Raw genomic sequence first — 23240 nt, 5'->3', positions numbered from 1 at the left:
GTACCGAGTCAATGTGTGGAGGTAAGGGTTAGTCGAGGTAATTGAGGTCAAATGTACATGCAGGTAGGGGCAACATAACTATGCATAGATAATAAAGAGTAGCAGCAGCGTAAAAAAAGGGGGTCAATGCAAATAGTCTGGGTGGCCATTTGATCACCTGTTCAGCAGTCTTATGGCTTGGGGGTAGACGCTGTTAAAGAACATGTTGGACCTAGACTTGGCGCATTGGTACTGCTTGCCGTGCGGAAGCAGAGAGAATGTCTATGACTTGGGTGGCTGGAGTCTTTGGTATACAGGTTCTGGATGGCAGGAAGCTTGGCCCCAGTGATGTATTGGGTGGTAAGCACTACCCTCTGTAGCGCCTTGCGGTCGGAAGCCGGGATGTTGCTATACTAGGCGTTGATGCAACCAGTCAGGATGCTCTCGATGGTGCAGCTGTAGAACTTTTTGAGGATTTGAGGACTCATGACAAATCTGAGTGGGAATAGGCGTTGTCGTGCCCTCTTCACGACTGTCTTGGTGTGTTTGGACCATGATAGTTCGATGGTGGACACCAAGGAACTTGTCCAGGTGGGAAAGGGCAGTGTGGAGTACAATAGAGATTGCATCATCTGTGGATCTTTTGGGGCGGTATGTGAATTGGAATGGGTCTAGGGTTTCTGGGATGAAGGTGTTGATTGGGCTCCCGAGTGGCGCAGCGGTTTAAGACACTGCATCTCAGTGCTAGAGATGTCACTACAGACCCTGGTTTGATTCCAGACTGCATCGCAACCGGCCGTGATTGGGAGTCCCATAGAGCGGTGCACAATTGGCCCAGTGTCGTCTGGGTTAGTGTTTGGCCGTCCTTGTAAATAAGAATTTGTTCTTAACTAACTTACCTAGTTAAACAAAGGTTAAATAAATACAATTTGAGCCATGACCAGCATTTCAAAGCACTTCATGGCTAAAGATGTAAGTGGTCCTTCCTGGCTGGCACACTGCCGAAAATGTTAGAATGTAAATAAATCAGGGGTGGCGGATGTCTAGGAACATTATGTTCCTATGCGAACGTGACATAACACAAGTCAAATCTGTTTGGCTTAGAATATAGTAGAATAGAATACAGTAGAATATAATACAGTAAAATAGAATACAATAGAATTAAAATAATATGACTTCCTCAAGTGAGGTGTACACTGGAACAGTTTAAAAGACTTGAATATAATAGCTTGACAAGCTCTGAACTTGTACTGTTATGCCGGCAATGTTATGTTGCAATGTTATATTGTGATGTGGTAATATTATGCATGACAGTTTACAATCCAGGGTTACTCCAAGCAGTTTAGTCACCAACGCCAGGATCAGTGGTGGTCTGTGCCCATTAAGATGAGCGAGGACAATTATTTTATTATTTTATGAGCATGGCTTTATTTCTATTACAGCATATTGGATGACTGTCATTCATATTCCATCCATTAGGTCCTTACCAGCAGTACAGTATCAGTGTGCCAGCCAGGAAGGTCCTTACCAGCAGTACATTATCAGTGTGCCAGCCAGGAAGGTCCTTACCAGCAGTACATTATCAGTGTGCCAGGAAGGTCCTTACAAGCAGTACATTATCAGTGTGCCAGGAAGGTCCTTACCAGCAGTACATTATCAGTGTGCCAGGAAGGTCCTTACCAGCAGTACATTATCAGTGTGCCAGTCAGGAATGTCCTTACCAGCAGTACATTATCAGTGTGCCAGGAAGGTCCTTACCAGCAGTACATTATCAGTGTGCCAGGAAGGTCCTTACCAGCAGTACAGTATCAGTGTGCCAGCCAGGAAGGTCCTTACCAGCAGTACATTATCAGTGTGCCAGCCAGGAAGGTCCTTACCAGCAGTACATTATCAGTGTGCCAGGAAGGTCCTTACCAGCAGTACATTATCAGTGTGCCAGGAAGGTCCTTACCAGCAGTACAGTATCAGTGTGCCAGCCAGGAAGGTCCTTACCAGCAGTACATTATCAGTGTGCCAGCCAGGAAGGTCCTTACCAGCAGTACATTATCAGTGTGCCAGCCAGGAAGGACCTTACCAGCAGTACAGTATCAGTGTGCCAGCCAGGAAGGACCTTACCAGCAGTACATTATCAGTGTGCCAGCCAGGAAGGACCTTCCCAGCAGTACATTATCAGTGTGCCAGCCAGGAAGGACCTTCCCAGCAGTACATTATCAGTGTGCCAGCCACGAAGGACCTTACCAGCAGTACAGTATCAGTGTGCCAGGAAGGTCCTTACCAGCAGTACCTTATCAGTGTGCCAGGAAGGTCCTTACCAGCAGTACAGTATCAGTGTGCCAGCCAGGAAGGTCCTTACCAGCAGTACATTATCAGTGTGCCAGGAAGGTCCTTACCAGCAGTACATTATCAGTGTGCCAGGAAGGTCCTTACCAGCAGTACAGTATCAGTGTGCCAGCCAGGAAGGTCCTTACCAGCAGTACATTATCAGTGTGCCAGGAAGGTCCTTACCAGCAGTACATTATCAGTGTGCCAGCCAGGAAGGTCCTTACCAGCAGTACATTATCAGTGTGCCAGGAAGGTCTTTACCAGCAGTGCATTATCAGTGTGCCAGCCAGGAAGGACCTTGCCAGAAATACAGTATCAGTGAGCCAGCCAGGAAGGACCTTACCAATAGTACATTATCAGTGTGCCAGCCAGGAAGGTCCTTACCAGCAGTACATTATCGGTGTGCCAGCCAGGAAGGACCTTACCAGCAGTACAGTATCAGTGTGCCAGCCAGGAAGGACCTTACCAGCAGTACAGTATCAGTGTGCCAGGAAGGACCTTACCAGCAGTACATTATCAGTGTGCCAGCCAGGAAGGTCCTTACCAGCAGTACAGTATCAGTGTGCCAGCCAGGAAGGTCTTTACCAACAGTACATTATCAGTGTGCCAGGAAGGTCCTTACCAGCAGTACATTATCAGTGTGCCAGCCAGGAAGGACGTTCCCAGCAATACAGTATCAGTGTGCCAGCCAGGAAGGTCTTTACCAACAGTACATTATCAGTGTGCCAGGAGGGTCCTTACCAGCAGTACATTATCAGTGTGCCAGCCAGGAAGGACCTTCCCAGCAATACAGTATCAGTGTGCCAGCCAGGAAGGACCTTACCAGCAGTATATTATCAGTGTGCCAGCCAGGAAGGTCCTTACCAGCAGTACATTATCAGTGTGCCAGCCAGGAAGGACCTTACCAGCAGTACAGTATCAGTGTGCCAGCCAGGAAGGACCTTACCAGCAGTACATTATCAGTGTGCCAGCCAGGAAGGACCTTCCCAGCAGTACATTATCAGTGTGCCAGCCAGGAAGGACCTTCCCAGCAGTACATTATCAGTGTGCCAGCCAGGAAGGACCTTACCAGCAGTACATTATCAGTGTGCCAGCCAGGAAGGACCTTACCACCAGTACATTATCAGTGTGCCAGCCAGGAAGAACCTTACCAGCAGTACATTATCAGTGTGCCCGCCAGCAAGGAAGAACCTTACCAGCAGTACATTATCAGTGTGCCAGCCAGGATGGAAGAACCTTACCAGCCAGGCAGTGACAGAATGATGGATAGCAGCAGGCAAATCCACTCAGCTAATAAATATCTATATGCAGCTGCACGTAGTTGGAAAGTAGATATTTGAGACATCCTCTGTGAGTAGTATGTGTGGTAGTGTGGGTGTGTGGGAATATGGTAGTGTGGGAGAGTGGTAGTGTGGGAATGTGGGAGTGCAGAAGAGAGGTAGTGTGGGAGTGTGGGAAGGTGGTAGGGTGGGAGTGTGGTAGTGGGGAAGTGTGGTAGTGTGGGAGTGTGGTAGGGTGGGAGGGTGGGAGGGTGGTAGGGTGTTAGTGTGGGAGTGTGGTAGTGTGGGAGGGTGGTAGTGTGGGAGGGTGGGAGTGTGGTAGGGTGGGAGGTGGGAGAATGGTAGTGTAGGAGGGTGGGAGTGTGGTAGGGTGGTAGTGTGGGATGGTGGTAGTGTGGTAGGGTGGGAGTGTGGTAGTGTGGGAGTGTGGGAGAATGGTAGTGTAGGAGGGTGGGAGTGTGGTAGTGTGGGAGGATGGTAGTGTAGGAGGGTGGGAGTGTGGTAGTGTGGGAGGATGGTAGTGTAGTAGGGTGGGTGTGTGGGAGGATGGTAGTGTAGGAGGGTGGGAGTGTGGTAGTGTGGGAGGATGGTAGTGTAGGAGGGTGGGAGTGTGGTAGTGTGGGAGGATGGTAGTGTAATAGTGTGGGAGGACGGTAGTGTAGGAGGTTGGGAGTGTGGTAGTGTGGGAGGATGGTAGTGTAGGAGGTTGGGAGGATGGTAGTGTAGGAGGTTGGGAGTGTGGTAGTGTGGGAGGATGGTAGTGTAGGAAGGTGGGAGTGTGGTAGTGTGGGAGGATGGTAGTGTAGGAGGGTGGGAGTGTGGTAGTGTGGGTAGGAAACCGAAACAATTAACAAACAGCTCGTGTCTATTTCCCTCAGACAGACATTGTTAAGCCAAGGCTTGAGGAAAAATAACAAGAAAATGTCCTGCAAAACATACCATTGAAAGTGAAAGACATAGACTTCTACATGACAGTCCATTAAGACACAAGCTGGGCTTTGAGCAAACTAATGAGTTGTGCATATGAAATTAATATCCAGGTAATGCTCATTACGTTAATTATAAGATAATGAGATACATTTAGTATAATTAGACACAGCAATGACAAACAATGACAAAGGTGTTCGGAACAGGGTGTAACAACACAAACTCCTTTCGGTTTGTCTGAATGAAATAGCATGCACATCGGGTTGTGCAAAGCCCCCAGTACATTTCAGGAATGCATGTTTGGAGACTGTCGCTATAAATCTGTCCTGTTATACCTTTATGATGTGACTATGTTCACATCGTCAGTGCAACAACACATTGAAAGACACACACAAACACACAAAAGGACTTGCATATGTGGAGACACCATGTTCTGCCCTCAAGCTCTTCTAGTAACTAATACAGTAATAACTACAGTACCTCAACACTAACAACTACAGTAACTACTACAGTAACAACTACAGTACCTCAACACTAACAACTACAGTAACTACTACAATACCACCGCAGTAACTACTACAACACCACTTCAGTAACTACAACAATACCTCAACAATACCACCGCAGTACCTACTACAACACCACTTCAGTAACTACAACAATACCTCAACACTAACTACGACAGTAACTACTACAATAACTACTACAGTACCTCAACACTAACAACTACAGTAACTACTACAATACCACCGCAGTAACTACTACAACACCACTTCAGTAACTACAACAATACCTCAACACTAACTACGACAGTAACTACTACAATAACTACTACAGTACCTCAACACTAACAACTACAGTAACTACTACAATAACTACTACAGTACCTCAACACTAACAACTACAGTAACTACTACAATACCACCGCAGTAACTACTACAACACCACTTCAGTAACTACAACAATACCTCAACAATACCACCGCAGTAACTACTACAACACCACTTCAGTAACTACAACAATACCTCAACACTAACTACGACAGTAACTACTACAATAACTACTACAGTACCTCAACACTAACAACTACAGTAACTACTACAATAACTACTACAGTACCTCAACACTAACAACTACAGTAACTACTACAGTAACTACTACAGTACCTCAACACTAACAACTACAGTAACTACTACAATACCACCGCAGTAACTACTACAACACCACTTCAGTAACTACAACAATACCTCAACACTAACAACTACAGTAACTACTACAGTAACTACTACAGTACCTCAACACTAACAACTACAGTAACTACTACAATACCACCGCAGTAACTACTACAACACCACTTCAGTAACTACAACAATACCTCAACACTAACTACGACAGTAACTACTACAATAACTACTACAGTACCTCAACACTAACAACTACAGTAACTACTACAATAACTACTACAGTACCTCAACACTAACAACTACAGTAACTACTACAATACCACCGCAGTAACTACTACAACACCACTTCAGTAACTACAACAATACCTCAACAATACCACCGCAGTAACTACTACAACACCACTTCAGTAACTACAACAATACCTCAACACTAACTACGACAGTAACTACTACAATAACTACTACAGTACCTCAACACTAACAACTACAGTAACTACTACAATAACTACTACAGTACCTCAACACTAACAACTACAGTAACTACTACAGTAACTACTACAGTACCTCAACACTAACAACTACAGTAACTACTACAATACCACCGCAGTAACTACTACAACACCACTTCAGTAACTACAACAATACCTCAACACTAACAACTACAGTAACTACTACAGTAACTACTACAGTACCTCAACACTAACAACTACAGTAACTACTACAATACCACCGCAGTAACTACTACAACACCACTTCAGTAACTACAACAATACCTCAACACTAACTACGACAGTAACTACTACAATAACTACTACAGTACCTCAACACTAACAACTACAGTAACTACTACAATACCACCGCAGTAACTACTACAACACCACTTCAGTAACTACAACAATACCTCAACAATAACTACGACAGTAACTACTACAGTAACTACTACAGTACCTCAACACTAACAACTACAGTAACTACTACAATACCACCGCAGTAACTACTACAACACCACTTCAGTAACTACAACAATACCTCAACACTAACTACGACAGTAACTACTACAGTAACTACTACAGTACCTCAACACTAACAACTACAGTAACCACTACAGTAACTACTACAATACCTCAACACTAACTACGACAGTAACTACTACAATAACTACTACAGTACCTCAACACTAACAACTACAGTAACTACTACAATAACTACTACAGTACCTCAACACTAACAACTACAGTAACTACTACAATACCTCAACACTAACTACGACAGTAACTACTACAATAACTACAACAATACCTCAACACTAACAACTACAGTAACTACTACAATAACTACTACAGTACCTCAACACTAACAACTACAGTAACTACTACAATACCACCGCAGTAACTACTACAACACCACTTCAGTAACTACAACAATACCTCAACACTAACTACGACAGTAACTACTACAATAACTACTACAGTACCTCAACACTAACAACTACAGTAACTACTACAATACCACCGCAGTAACTACTACAACACCACTTCAGTAACTACAACAATACCTCAACACTAACTATGACAGTAACTACTACAATAACTACTACAGTACCTCAACACTAACAACTACAGTAACTACTACAATACCACCGCAGTAACTACTACAACACCACTTCAGTAACTACAACAATACCTCAACACTAACTACGACAGTAACTACTACAGTACCTCAACACTAACAACTACAGTAACTACTACAATAACTACTACAGTACCTCAACACTAACAACTACAGTAACTACTACAATACCACCGCAGTAACTACTACAACACCACTTCAGTAACTACAACAATACCTCAACAATACCACCGCAGTAACTACTACAATAACTACTACAGTACCTCAACACTAACAACTACAGTAACTACTACAATAACTACTACAGTACCTCAACACTAACAACTACAGTAACTACTACAGTACCTCAACACTAACAACTACAGTAACTACTACAATACCACCGCAGTAACTACTACAACACCACTTCAGTAACTACAACAATACCTCAACACTAACAACTACAGTAACTACTACAGTAACTACTACAGTACCTCAACCCTAACAACTACAGTAACTACTACAATACCACCGCAGTAACTACTACAATACCACTTCAGTAACTAAAACAATACCTCAACACTAGCTACGACAGTAACTACTACAATAACTACTACAGTACCTCAACACTAACAACTACAGTAACTACTACAATACCACCGCAGTAACTACTACAACACCACTTCAGTAACTACAACAATACCTCAACAATAACTACGACAGTAACTACTACAGTAACTACTACAGTACCTCAACACTAACAACTACAGTAACTACTACAGTAACTACTACAGTACCTCAACACTAACAACTACAGTAACTACTACAATACCACCGCAGTAACTACTACAACACCACTACAGTAACTACAACAATACCTCAACACTAACTACGACAGTAACTACTACAATAACTACTACAGTACCTCAACACTAACAACTACAGTAACTACTACAATAACTACTACAGTACCTCAACACTAACAACTACAGTAACTACTACAGTAACTACTACAGTACCTCAACACTAACAACTACAGTAACTACTACAATACCACCGCAGTAACTACTACAACACCACTTCAGTAACTACAACAATACCTCAACACTAACAACTACAGTAACTACTACAGTAACTACTACAGTACCTCAACACTAACAACTACAGTAACTACTACAATACCACCGCAGTAACTACTACAACACCACTTCAGTAACTACAACAATACCTCAACACTAACTACGACAGTAACTACTACAATAACTACTACAGTACCTCAACACTAACAACTACAGTAACTACTACAATACCACCGCAGTAACTACTACAACACCACTTCAGTAACTACAACAATACCTCAACAATAACTACGACAGTAACTACTACAGTAACTACTACAGTACCTCAACACTAACAACTACAGTAACTACTACAATACCACCGCAGTAACTACTACAACACCACTTCAGTAACTACAACAATACCCTCAACACTAACTACTACAGTAACTACTACAGTAACTACTACAGTACCTCAACACTAACAACTACAGTAACCACTACAGTAACTAACTACTACAATACCTCAACACTAACTACGACAGTAACTACTACAATAACTACTACAGTACCTCAACACTAACAACTACAGTAACTACTACAATAACTACTACAGTACCTCAACACTAACAACTACAGTAACTACTACAATACCACCGCAGTAACTACTACAACACCACTTCAGTAACTACAACAATACCTCAACACTAACTACGACAGTAACTACTACAATAACTACTACAGTACCTCAACACTAACAACTACAGTAACTACTACAATACCACCGCAGTAACTACTACAACACCACTTCAGTAACTACAACAATACCTCAACACTAACTACGACAGTAACTACTACAATAACTACTACAGTACCTCAACACTAACAACTACAGTAACTACTACAATACCACCGCAGTAACTACTACAACACCACTTCAGTAACTACCTCAACTAACTACAGTAACTACAACACTCAAACTAACAACTACAGTAACTACTACAATAACTACTACAGTACCTCAACACTAACAACTACAGTAACTACTACAATACCACCGCAGTAACTACTACAACACCACTTCAGTAACTACAATAACAGTAACTACTACAATAACTACTACAGTACCTCAACACTAACAACTACAGTAACTACTACAATAACTACTACAGTACCTCAACACTAACAACTACAGTAACTACTACAATACCACCGCAGTAACTACTACAACACCACTTCAGTAACTACAACAATACCTCAACACTAACAACTACAGTAACTACTACAGTAACTACTACAGTACCTCAACACTAACAACTACAGTAACTACTACAATACCACCGCAGTAACTACTACAATACCACTTCAGTAACTACAACAATACCTCAACACTAACTACTACAGTAACTACTACAATAACTACTACAGTACCTCAACACTAACAACTACAGTAACTACTACAATACCACCGCAGTAACTACTACAACACCACTTCAGTAACTACAACAATACCTCAACACTAACTACTACAGTAACTACTACAGTAACTACTACAGTACCTCAACACTAACAACTACAGTAACTACTACAGTAACTACTACAGTAACTACTCAACACTAACAACAGTAACTAGTAACCTCAACACTACAGTAACTACTACAGTACCTCAACACTAACAACTACAGTAACTACTACAACTACTACAGTACTCAACACTAACAACTACAGTAACTACTACAGTAACTACTACAGTACCTCAACACTAACAACTACAGTAACTACTACAATACCACCGCAGTAACTACTACAACACCACTACAGTAACTACTACAGTACCTCAACACTAACAACTACAGTAACTACTACAATAACTACTATAAATAGTACCTCAACACTAACAACTACAGTAACTACTACAATACCTCAACACTAACTTACAGTAACTACTACAATAACTACAACAATACCTCAACACTAACAACTACAGTAACTACTACAGTAACTACTACAGTACCTCAACACTAACAACTACAGTAAACTACAATACCACCGCAGTAACTACTACAACACCACTTCAGTAACTACAACAATACCTCAACACTAACTACGACAGTAACTACTGCAGTACCTCAACACTAACAACTACAGTAACTACTACAATACCACCGCAGTAACTACTACAACACCACTTCAGTAACTACAACAATACCTCAACACTAACTACGACAGTAACTACTACAATAACTACTACAGTACCTCAACACTAACAACTACAGTAACTACTACAATACCACCGCAGTAACTACTACAACACCACTTCAGTAACTACAACAATACCTCAACACTAACTACGACAGTAACTACTACAATAACTACTACAGTACCTCAACACTAACAACTACAGTAACTACTACAGTAACTACTACAATACCTCAACACTAAAACTACAGTAACTACTACAATACCACCGCAGTAACTACTACAACACCACTTCAGTAACTACAACAATACCTCAACACTAACTACGGCAGTAACTACTACAGTAACTACTACAGTAACTACTACAGTACCTCAACACTAACAACTACAGTAACTACTACAGTAACTACTACAGTACCTCAACACTAACAACTACAGTAACTACTACAATACCACCGCAGTAACTACTACAACACCACTTCAGTAACTACAACAATACCTCAACACTAACTACGACAGTAACTACTACAATAACTACTACAGTACCTCAACACTAACAACTACAGTAACTACTACAACACCACTTCAGTAACTACAACAATACCTCAACACTAACAACTACAGTAACTACTACAGTAACTACTACAGTACCTCAACACTAACAACTACAGTAACTACTACAGTAACTACTACAGTACCTCAACACTAACAACTACAGTAACTACTACAATACCACCGCAGTAACTACTACAACACCACTTCAGTAACTACAACAATACCTCAACACTAAACAGTAACTACTACAGTAACTACTACAGTACCTCAACACTAACAACTACAGTAACTACTACAATACCACCGCAGTAACTACTACAACACCACTTCAGTAACTACAACAATACCTCAACACCTCAACTACAGTAACTACTACAGTAACTACTACAGTAACTACTACAGTACCAGTCAACACTAACAACTACAGTAACTACTACAATACCACCGCAGTAACTACTACAACACCACTTCAGTAACTACAACAATACCTCAACACTAACTACGACAGTAACTACTACTACATAACTAACAACTACAGTACCTAACAACACTACACAACTACAGTAACTACTACAATAACTACTACAGTACTCAACACTAACAAACAACTACAGTAAACTACAGTACCTCAACACTAACAACTACAGTAACTACTACAATACCACTACTTCAGTAACTACAACACTCAACACAACTACAGTAACTACTACAATAACTACTACAGTACCTCAACACTAACAAACACCACTACAGTAACTACTACAATACTAACCACAGTAACTACTACAACTACAGTACCTCAACACTAACAACTACAGTAACTACTACAATAACTACTACAGTACCTCAACACTAACAACTACAGTAACTACTACAATACCTCAACACTAACTACTACAGTAACTACTACTAACTACAACAATACCTCAACACTAACAACTACAGTAACTACTACAATAACTACTACAGTACCTCAACACTAACAACTACAGTAACTACTACAATACCACCGCAGTAACTACTACAACACCACTTCAGTAACTACAACAATACCTCAACACTAACTACGACAGTAACTACTACAATAACTACTACAGTACCTCAACACTAACAACTACAGTAACTACTACAATACCACCGCAGTAACTACTACAACACCACTTCAGTAACTACAACAATACCTCAACACTAACTACTACAGTAACTACTACAATAACTACTACAGTACCTCAACACTAACAACTACAGTAACTACTACAATACCACCGCAGTAACTACTACAACACCACTTCAGTAACTACAACAATACCTCAACACTAACTACCACAGTAACTACTACAGTAACTACTACAGTAACTACTACAGTACCTCAACACTAACAACTACAGTAACTACTACAGTAACTACTACAGTACCTCAACACTAACTACGACAGTAACTAACTACCACCGCAGTAACTACTACAACACCACTTCAGTAACTACAACAATACCTCAACACTAACAACTACAGTAACTACTACAATAACTACTACAGTACCTCAACACTAACAACTACAGTAACTACTACAACACCACTCAGTAACTACAACTAACTAACAACTACAGTAACTACTACAATAAACACTCAACACTAACAACTACAGTAACTACTACAGTAACTACTACAGTACCTCAACACTAACAACTACAGTAACTACTACAATACCACCGCAGTAACTACTACAACACCACTTCAGTAACTACAACAATACCTCAACACTAACTACGACAGTAACTACTACAATAACTACTACAGTACCTCAACACTAACAACTACAGTAACTACTACAATACCACCGCAGTAACTACTACAACACCACTTCAGTAACTACAACAATACCTCACACACTAACTACGACAGTAACTACTACAATAACTACTACAGTACCTCAACACTAACAACTACAGTAACTACTACAATACCACCGCAGTAACTACTACAACACCACTTCAGTAACTACAACAATACCTCAACACTAACTACGACAGTAACTACTACAGTAACTACTACAGTACCTCAACACTAACAACTACAGTAACTACTACAGTAACTACTACAGTGCCTCAACACTAACAACTACAGTAACTACTACAATACCACCGCAGTAACTACTACAACACCACTTCAGTAACTACAACAATACCTCAACACTAACTACGACAGTAACTACTACAATAACTACTACAACACCACTCACTACAACACTAACTAACAGTAAACTAACTACAGTCAACACTAACAACTACAGTAACTACTACAGTAACTACCTAACAACTACAGTAACTACTACCACAGTAACTACTGCCTCAACACTAACAACTACAGTAACTACTACTACAATAACTACACATACCTCAAACACTAACAACTACTACAGTAACTACAATAACTACTACAATACCTCAACACACAACTACAGTAACTACTACAATACCTCAACACTAACACTAACTACAGTAGTAACTACTACAATACCACAGTAAACTACAACACCACTTCAGTAACTACAACAATACCTCAACACTAACTAACAGTAACTACTACAATAACTACTACAGTACCTCAACACTAACAACTACAGTAACTACAATACCACCAGTAACTACTACAACACCACTTCAGTAACTACAACAATACCTCAACACTAACAACTACAGTAACTACTACAATAACTACTACAGTACCTCAACACTAACAACTACAGTAACTACTACAATACCACCGCAGTAACTACTACAACACCACAGTAACTACAACAATGCCTCAACACTAACTACGACAGTAACTACTACAGTGCCTAACTAACAACTACAGTAACTACTACAATAACTACTACAGTACCTCAACACTAACAACTACAGTAACTACTACAATAACTACTACAGTACAACAAACTACTACAGTAACTACTACAATAACTACTAACAACTACAGTAACTACTACAATACCACCGCAGTAACTACTACAACACCACTTCAGTAACTACAACAATACCTCAACACTAACAACTACAGTAACTACTACAGTAACTACTACAGTACCTCAACCCTAACAACTACAGTAACTACTACAATACCACCGCAGTAACTACTACAATACCACTTCAGTAACTAAAACAATACCTCAACACTAGCTAACAGTAACTACTACAATAACTACTACAGTACCTCAACACTAACAACTACAGTAACTACTACAATACCACCGCAGTAACTACTACAACACCACTTCAGTAACTACAACAATACCTCAACAATAACTACGACAGTAACTACTACAGTAACTACTACAGTACCTCAACACTAACAACTACAGTAACTACTACAGTAACTACTACAGTACCTCAACACTACACTAACAACTACAGTAACTACTACAATACCACCGCAGTAACTACTACAACACCACTACAGTAACTACTACAATACCTCAACACTAACTACGACAGTAACTACTACAATAACTACTACAGTACCTCAACACTAACAACTACAGTAACTACTACAGTAACTACTACAGTACCTCAACACTAACAACTACAGTAACTACTACAGTAACTACTACAGTACCTCAACACTAACAACTACAGTAACTACTACAATACCACAGTAACTACTACAACACCACTACAGTAACTACAACAATACCTCAACACTAACTACGACAGTAACTACTACAATAACTACTACAGTACCTCAACACTAACAACTACAGTAACTACTACAATACCACCGCAGTAACTACTACAACACCACTTCAGTAACTACAACAATACCTCAACACTAACTACGACAGTAACTACTACAATAACTACTACAGTACCTCAACACTAACAACTACAGTAACTACTACAATACCACCGCAGTAACTACTACAACACCACTTCAGTAACTACAACAATACCTCAACACTAACTACTAACTACTACAATAACTACAACAATAAACTACTAACTACTACACCTCAACACTAACAACTACAGTAACTACTACAATACCACCGCAGTAACTACTACAACACCACTTCAGTAACTACAACAATACCTCAACAATACCACCGCAGTAACTACTACAATAACTACTACAGTACCTCAACACTAACAACTACAGTAACTACTACAATAACTACTACAGTACCTCAACACTAACAACTACAGTAACTACTACAGTACCTCAACACTAACAACTACAGTAACTACTACAATACCACCGCAGTAACTACTACAACACCACTTCAGTAACTACAACAATACCTCAACACTAACAACTACAGTAACTACTACAGTAACTACTACAGTACCTCAACCCTAACAACTACAGTAACTACTACAATACCACCGCAGTAACTACTACAATACCACTTCAGTAACTAAAACAATACCTCAACACTAGCTACGACAGTAACTACTACAATAACTACTACAGTACCTCAACACTAACAACTACAGTAACTACTACAATACCACCGCACTTCAGTAACTACAACAATACCTCCACGACAGTAACTACAGTAACTAATACCTCAACACTAACAACTACAGTAACTACTACAGTAACTACTACAGTACCTCAACACTAACAACTACAGTAACTACTACAATACCACCGCAGTAACTACTACAACACCACTACAGTAACTACTACAATACCTCAACACTAACTACGACAGTAACTACTACAATAACTACTACAGTACCTCAACACTAACAACTACAGTAACTACTACAGTAACTACTACAGTACCTCAACACTAACAACTACAGTAACTACTACAGTAACTACTACAGTACCTCAACACTAACAACTACAGTAACTACTACAATACCACCGCAGTAACTACTACAACACCACTACAGTAACTACTACAATACCTCAACACTAACTACGACAGTAACTACTACAGTACCTCAACACTAACAACTACAGTAACTACTACAATAAATACTACAGTACCTCAACACTAACAACTACAGTAACTACTACAATACCTCAACACTAACTACGACAGTAACTACTACAATAACTACAACAATACCTCAACACTAACAACTACAGTAACTACTACAGTAACTACTACAGTACCTCAACACTAACAACTACAGTAACTACTACAATACCACCGCAGTAACTACTACAACACCACTTCAGTAACTACAACAATACCTCAACACTAACTACGACAGTAACTACTGCAGTACCTCAACACTAACAACTACAGTAACTACTACAATACCACCGCAGTAACTACTACAACACCACTTCAGTAACTACAACAATACCTCAACACTAACTACGACAGTAACTACTACAATAACTACTACAGTACCTCAACACTAACAACTACAGTAACTACTACAATACCACCGCAGTAACTACTACAACACCACTTCAGTAACTACAACAATACCTCAACACTAACTACGACAGTAACTACTACAATAACTACTACAGTACCTCAACACTAACAACTACAGTAACTACTAACTACTACAGTACCTCAACACTAAAAACTACAGTACTACTACAATACCACTGCAGTAACTACTACAACACCACTTCAGTAACTACAACAATACCTCAACACTAAACAGTAACTACTACAGTAACTACTACAGTAACTACTACAGTACCTCAACACTAACAACTACAGTAACTACTACAGTAACTACTACAGTACCTCAACACTAACAACTACAGTAACTACTACAATACCACCGCAGTAACTACTACAACACCACTTCAGTAACTACAACAATACCTCAACACTAACTACGACAGTAACTACTACAATAACTACTACAGTACCTCAACACTAACAACTACAGTAACTACTACAACACCACTTCAGTAACTACAACAATACCTCAACACTAACAACTACAGTAACTACAGTACAGTACCTCAACACTAACAACTACAGTAACTACTACAGTAACTACTACAGTACCTCAACACTAACAACTACAGTAACTACTACAATACCACCGCAGTAACTACTACAACACCACTTCAGTAACTACAACAATACCTCAACACTAACTACGACAGTAACTACTACAATAACTACTACAGTACCTCAACACTAACAACTACAGTAACTACTACAATACCACCGCAGTAACTACTACAACACCACTTCAGTAACTACAACAATACCTCAACAATAACTACGACAGTAACTACTACAGTAACTACTACAGTACCTCAACACTAACAACTACAGTAACTACTACAATACCACCGCAGTAACTACTACAACACCACTTCAGTAACTACAACAATACCTCAACACTAACTACGACAGTAACTACTACAGTAACTACTACAGTACCTCAACACTAACAACTACAGTAACTACTACAGTAACTACTACAGTACCTCAACACTAACAACTACAGTAACTACTACAATACCACCGCAGTAACTACTACAACACCACTTCAGTAACTACAACAATACCTCAACACTAACTACGACAGTAACTACTACAGTAACTACTACAGTACCTCAACACTAACAACTACAGTAACCACTACAGTAACTACTACAATACCTCAACACTAACTACGACAGTAACTACTACAATAACTACTACAGTACCTCAACACTAACAACTACAGTAACTACTACAGTAACTACTACAGTACCTCAACACTAACAACTACAGTAACTACTACAATACCACCGCAGTAACTACTACAACACCACTTCAGTAACTACAACAATACCTCAACAATACCACCGCAGTAACTACTACAATAACTACTACAGTACCTCAACACTAACAACTACAGTAACTACTACAATACCACCGCAGTAACTACTACAACACCACTTCAGTAACTACAACAATACCTCAACACTAACAACTACAGTAACTACTACAGTAACTACTACAGTACCTCAACCCTAACAACTACAGTAACTACTACAATACCACCGCAGTAACTACTACAATACCACTTCAGTAACTAAAACAATACCTCAACACTAGCTACGACAGTAACTACTACAATAACTACTACAGTACCTCAACACTAACAACTACAGTAACTACTACAATACCACCGCAGTAACTACTACAACACCACTTCAGTAACTACAACAATACCTCAACAATAGCTACGACAGTAACTACTACAGTAACTACTACAGTACCTCAACACTAACAACTACAGTAACTACTACAGTAACTACTACAGTACCTCAACACTAACAACTACAGTAACTACTACAATACCACCGCAGTAACTACTACAACACCACTACAGTAACTACTACAATACCTCAACACTAACTACGACAGTAACTACTACAATAACTACTACAGTACCTCAACACTAACAACTACAGTAACTACTACAGTAACTACTACAGTACCTCAACACTAACAACTACAGTAACTACTACAGTAACTACTACAGTACCTCAACACTAACAACTACAGTAACTACTACAATACCACCGCAGTAACTACTACAACACCACTACAGTAACTACTACAATACCTCAACACTAACTACGACAGTAACTACTACAATAACTACTACAGTACCTCAACACTAACAACTACAGTAACTACTACAATAAATACTACAGTACCTCAACACTAACAACTACAGTAACTACTACAATACCTCAACACTAACTACGACAGTAACTACTACAATAACTACAACAATACCTCAACACTAACAACTACAGTAACTACTACAGTAACTACTACAGTACCTCAACACTAACAACTACAGTAACTACTACAATACCACCGCAGTAACTACTACAACACCACTTCAGTAACTACAACAATACCTCAACACTAACTACGACAGTAACTACTGCAGTACCTCAACACTAACAACTACAATAACTACTACAATACCACCGCAGTAACTACTACAACACCACTTCAGTAACTACAACAATACCTCAACACTAACTACGACAGTAACTACTACAATAACTACTACAGTACCTCAACACTAACAACTACAGTAACTACTACAATACCACCGCAGTAACTACTACAACACCACTTCAGTAACTACAACAATACCTCAACACTAACTACGACAGTAACTACTACAATAACTACTACAGTCAACACTAACAACTACAGTAACTACTACAGTAACTACTACAATGCCTCAACACTAACAACTACAGTAACTACTACAATACCACTGCAGTAACTACTACAACACCACTTCAGTAACTACAACAATACCTCAACACTAACTACGGCAGTAACTACTACAGTAACTACTACAGTACCTCAACACTAACAACTACAGTAACTACTACAGTAACTACTACAGTACTCAACACAACTACAGTAACTACTACAATACCACCGCAGTAACTACTACAACACCACTTCAGTAACTACAACAATACCTCAACACTAACTACGACAGTAACTACTACAATAACTACTACAGTACCTCAACACTAACAACTACAGTAACTACTACAATACCACCGCAGTAACTACTACAACACCACTTCAGTAACTACAACAATACCTCAACACTAACAGTAACTACTACAGTACCTAACTACTACAATAACTACTACAGTACCTCAACACTAACAACTACAGTAACTACTACAATACCACCGCAGTAACTACTACAACACCACTTCAGTAACTACAACAATACCTCAACAATACCACCGCAGTAACTACTACAATAACTACTACAGTACCTCAACACTAACAACTACAGTAACTACTACAATACCACCGCAGTAACTACTACAACACCACTTCAGTAACTACAACAATACCTCAACACTAACAACTACAGTAACTACTACAGTAACTACTACAGTACCTCAACCCTAACAACTACAGTAACTACTACAATACCACCGCAGTAACTACTACAATACCACTTCAGTAACTAAAACAATACCTCAACACTAGCTACGACAGTAAGAACTACAATAACTACTACAGTACCTCAACACTAACAACTACAGTAACTACTACAATACCACCGCAGTAACTACTACAACACCACTTCAGTAACTACAACAATACCTCAACAATAGCTACGACAGTAACTACTACAGTAACTACTACAGTACCTCAACACTAACAACTACAGTAACTACTACAGTAACTACTACAGTACCTCAACACTAACAACTACAGTAACTACTACAATACCACCGCAGTAACTACTACAACACCACTACAGTAACTACTACAATACCTCAACACTAACTACGACAGTAACTACTACAATAACTACTACAGTACCTCAACACTAACAACTACAGTAACTACTACAGTACCTCAACACTAACAACTACAGTAACTACTACAGTAACTACTACAGTACCTCAACACTAACAACTACAGTAACTACTACAATACCACCGCAGTAACTACTACAACACCACTACAGTAACTACTACAATACCTCAACACTAACTACGACAGTAACTACTACAATAACTACTACAGTACCTCAACACTAACAACTACAGTAACTACTACAGTAACTACTACAGTACCTCAACACTAACAACTACAGTAACTACTACAGTAACTACTACAATACCTCAACACTAACTACGACAGTAACTACTACAATAACTACTACAGTACCTCAACACTAACAACTACAGTAACTACTACAGTAACTACTACAGTACCTCAACACTAACAACTACAGTAACTACTACAATACCACCGCAGTAACTACTACAACACCACTTCAGTAACTACAACAATACCTCAACACTAACTACGACAGTAACTACTGCAGTACTACTGCTACCTCAACACTAACAACTACAGTAACTACTACAATACCACCGCAGTAACTACTACAACACCACTTCAGTAACTACAACAATACCTCAACACTAACTACGACAGTAACTACTACAATAACTACTACAGTACCTCAACACTAACAACTACAGTAACTACTACAATACCACCGCAGTAACTACTACAACACCACTTCAGTAACTACAACAATACCTCAACACTAACACAGTAACTACTACAATAACTACTACAGTCAACACTAACAACTACAGTAACTACTACAGTAACTACTACAATACCTCAACACTAACAACTACAGTAACTACTACAATACCACCGCAGTAACTACTACAACACCACTTCAGTAACTACAACAATACCTCAACACTAACTACTACAGTAACTACTACAGTAACTACTACAGTAACTACTACAGTACCTCAACACTAACAACTACAGTAACTACTACAGTAACTACTACAGTACCTCAACACTAACTACTACAGTAACTACAATACCACCGCAGTAACTACTACAACACCACTTCAGTAACTCAACACTCAACACTAACTACGACAGTAACTAACAATAACTACAGTACTCAACACTAACAACTACAGTAACTACTACAGTACCTCAACACTAACAACTACAGTAACTACTACAGTAACTACTACAGTACCTCAACACTAACAACTACAGTAACTACTACAATACCACCGCAGTAACTACTACAACACCACTACAGTAACTACTACAATACCTCAACACTAACTACGACAGTAACTACTACAATAACTACTACAGTACCTCAACACTAACAACTACAGTAACTACTACAGTAACTACTACAGTACCTCAACACTAACAACTACAGTAACTACTACAGTAACTACTACAATACCTCAACACTAACTACGACAGTAACTACTACAATAACTACTACAGTACCTCAACATTAACAACTACAGTAACTACTACAGTAACTACTACAGTACCTCAACACTAACAACTACAGTAACTACTACAATACCACCGCAGTAACTACTACAACACCACTTCAGTAACTACAACAATACCTCAACACTAACTACGACAGTAACTACTGCAGTACCTCAACACTAACAACTACAATAACTACTACAATACCACCGCAGTAACTACTACAACACCACTTCAGTAACTACAACAATACCTCAACACTAACTACGACAGTAACTACTACAATAACTACTACAGTACCTCAACACTAACAACTACAGTAACTACTACAATACCACCGCAGTAACTACTACAACACCACTTCAGTAACTACAACAATACCTCAACACTAACTACGACAGTAACTACTACAATAACTACTACAGTACCTCAACACTAACAACTACAGTAACTACTACAGTAACTACTACAGTACCTCAACACTAACAACTACAGTAACTACTACAATACCACCGCAGTAACTACTACAACACCACTTCAGTAACTACAACAATACCTCACACTAACTAACAGTAACTACAGTAACTACTACAGTAACTACTACAGTACCTCAACACTAACAACTACAGTAACTACTACAGTAACTACTACAGTACCTCAACACTAACAACTACAGTAACTACTACAATACCACCGCAGTAACTACTACAACACCACTTCAGTAACTACAACAAACCTCAACACTAACTACAACAGTAACTACTACAATAACTACTACAGTACCTCAACACTAACAACTACAGTAACTACTACAACACCACTTCAGTAACTACAACAATACCTCAACACTAACAACTACAGTAACTACTACAGTAACTACTACAGTAACTACTACAGTAACTACTACAGTACCTCAACACTAACAACTACAGTAACTACTACAATACCACCGCAGTAACTACTACAACACCACTTCAGTAACTACAACAATACCTCAACAATAACTACGACAGTAACTACTACAATAACTACTACAGTACCTCAACACTAACTACGACAGGAACTACTACAGTACCTCAACACTAACAACTACAGTAACTACTACAATAACTACTACAGTACCTCAACACTAACAACTACAGTAACTACTACAATAACTACTACAGTACCTCAACACTAACAACTACAGTAACTACTACAGTAACTACTACAGTACCTCAACACTAACAACTACAGTAACTACTACAATAACTACTACAGTACCTCAACACTAACTACTACAGTAACTACTACAGTACCTCAACACTAACAACTACAGTAACTACTACAGTAACTACTACAGTACCTCAACACTAAC

The 23240-nt window shown here is 39.3% G+C and overlaps 1 pseudogene; it reads right to left on the bottom strand.

Annotated features, from left to right (window-relative positions):
* LOC115122763 (protein TANC2-like) overlaps positions 1–23240 on the bottom strand; it is a 224648-nt pseudogene that overhangs the window by 124409 nt on the left and 76999 nt on the right.

The sequence above is a fragment of the Oncorhynchus nerka genome, linkage group LG28 (assembly GCF_034236695.1).
Source record: "Oncorhynchus nerka isolate Pitt River linkage group LG28, Oner_Uvic_2.0, whole genome shotgun sequence".
NCBI classification, from domain to species: Eukaryota; Metazoa; Chordata; class Actinopteri; order Salmoniformes; family Salmonidae; genus Oncorhynchus; species Oncorhynchus nerka.
This window is presented reverse-complemented; position numbering and strand designations above follow the sequence as displayed.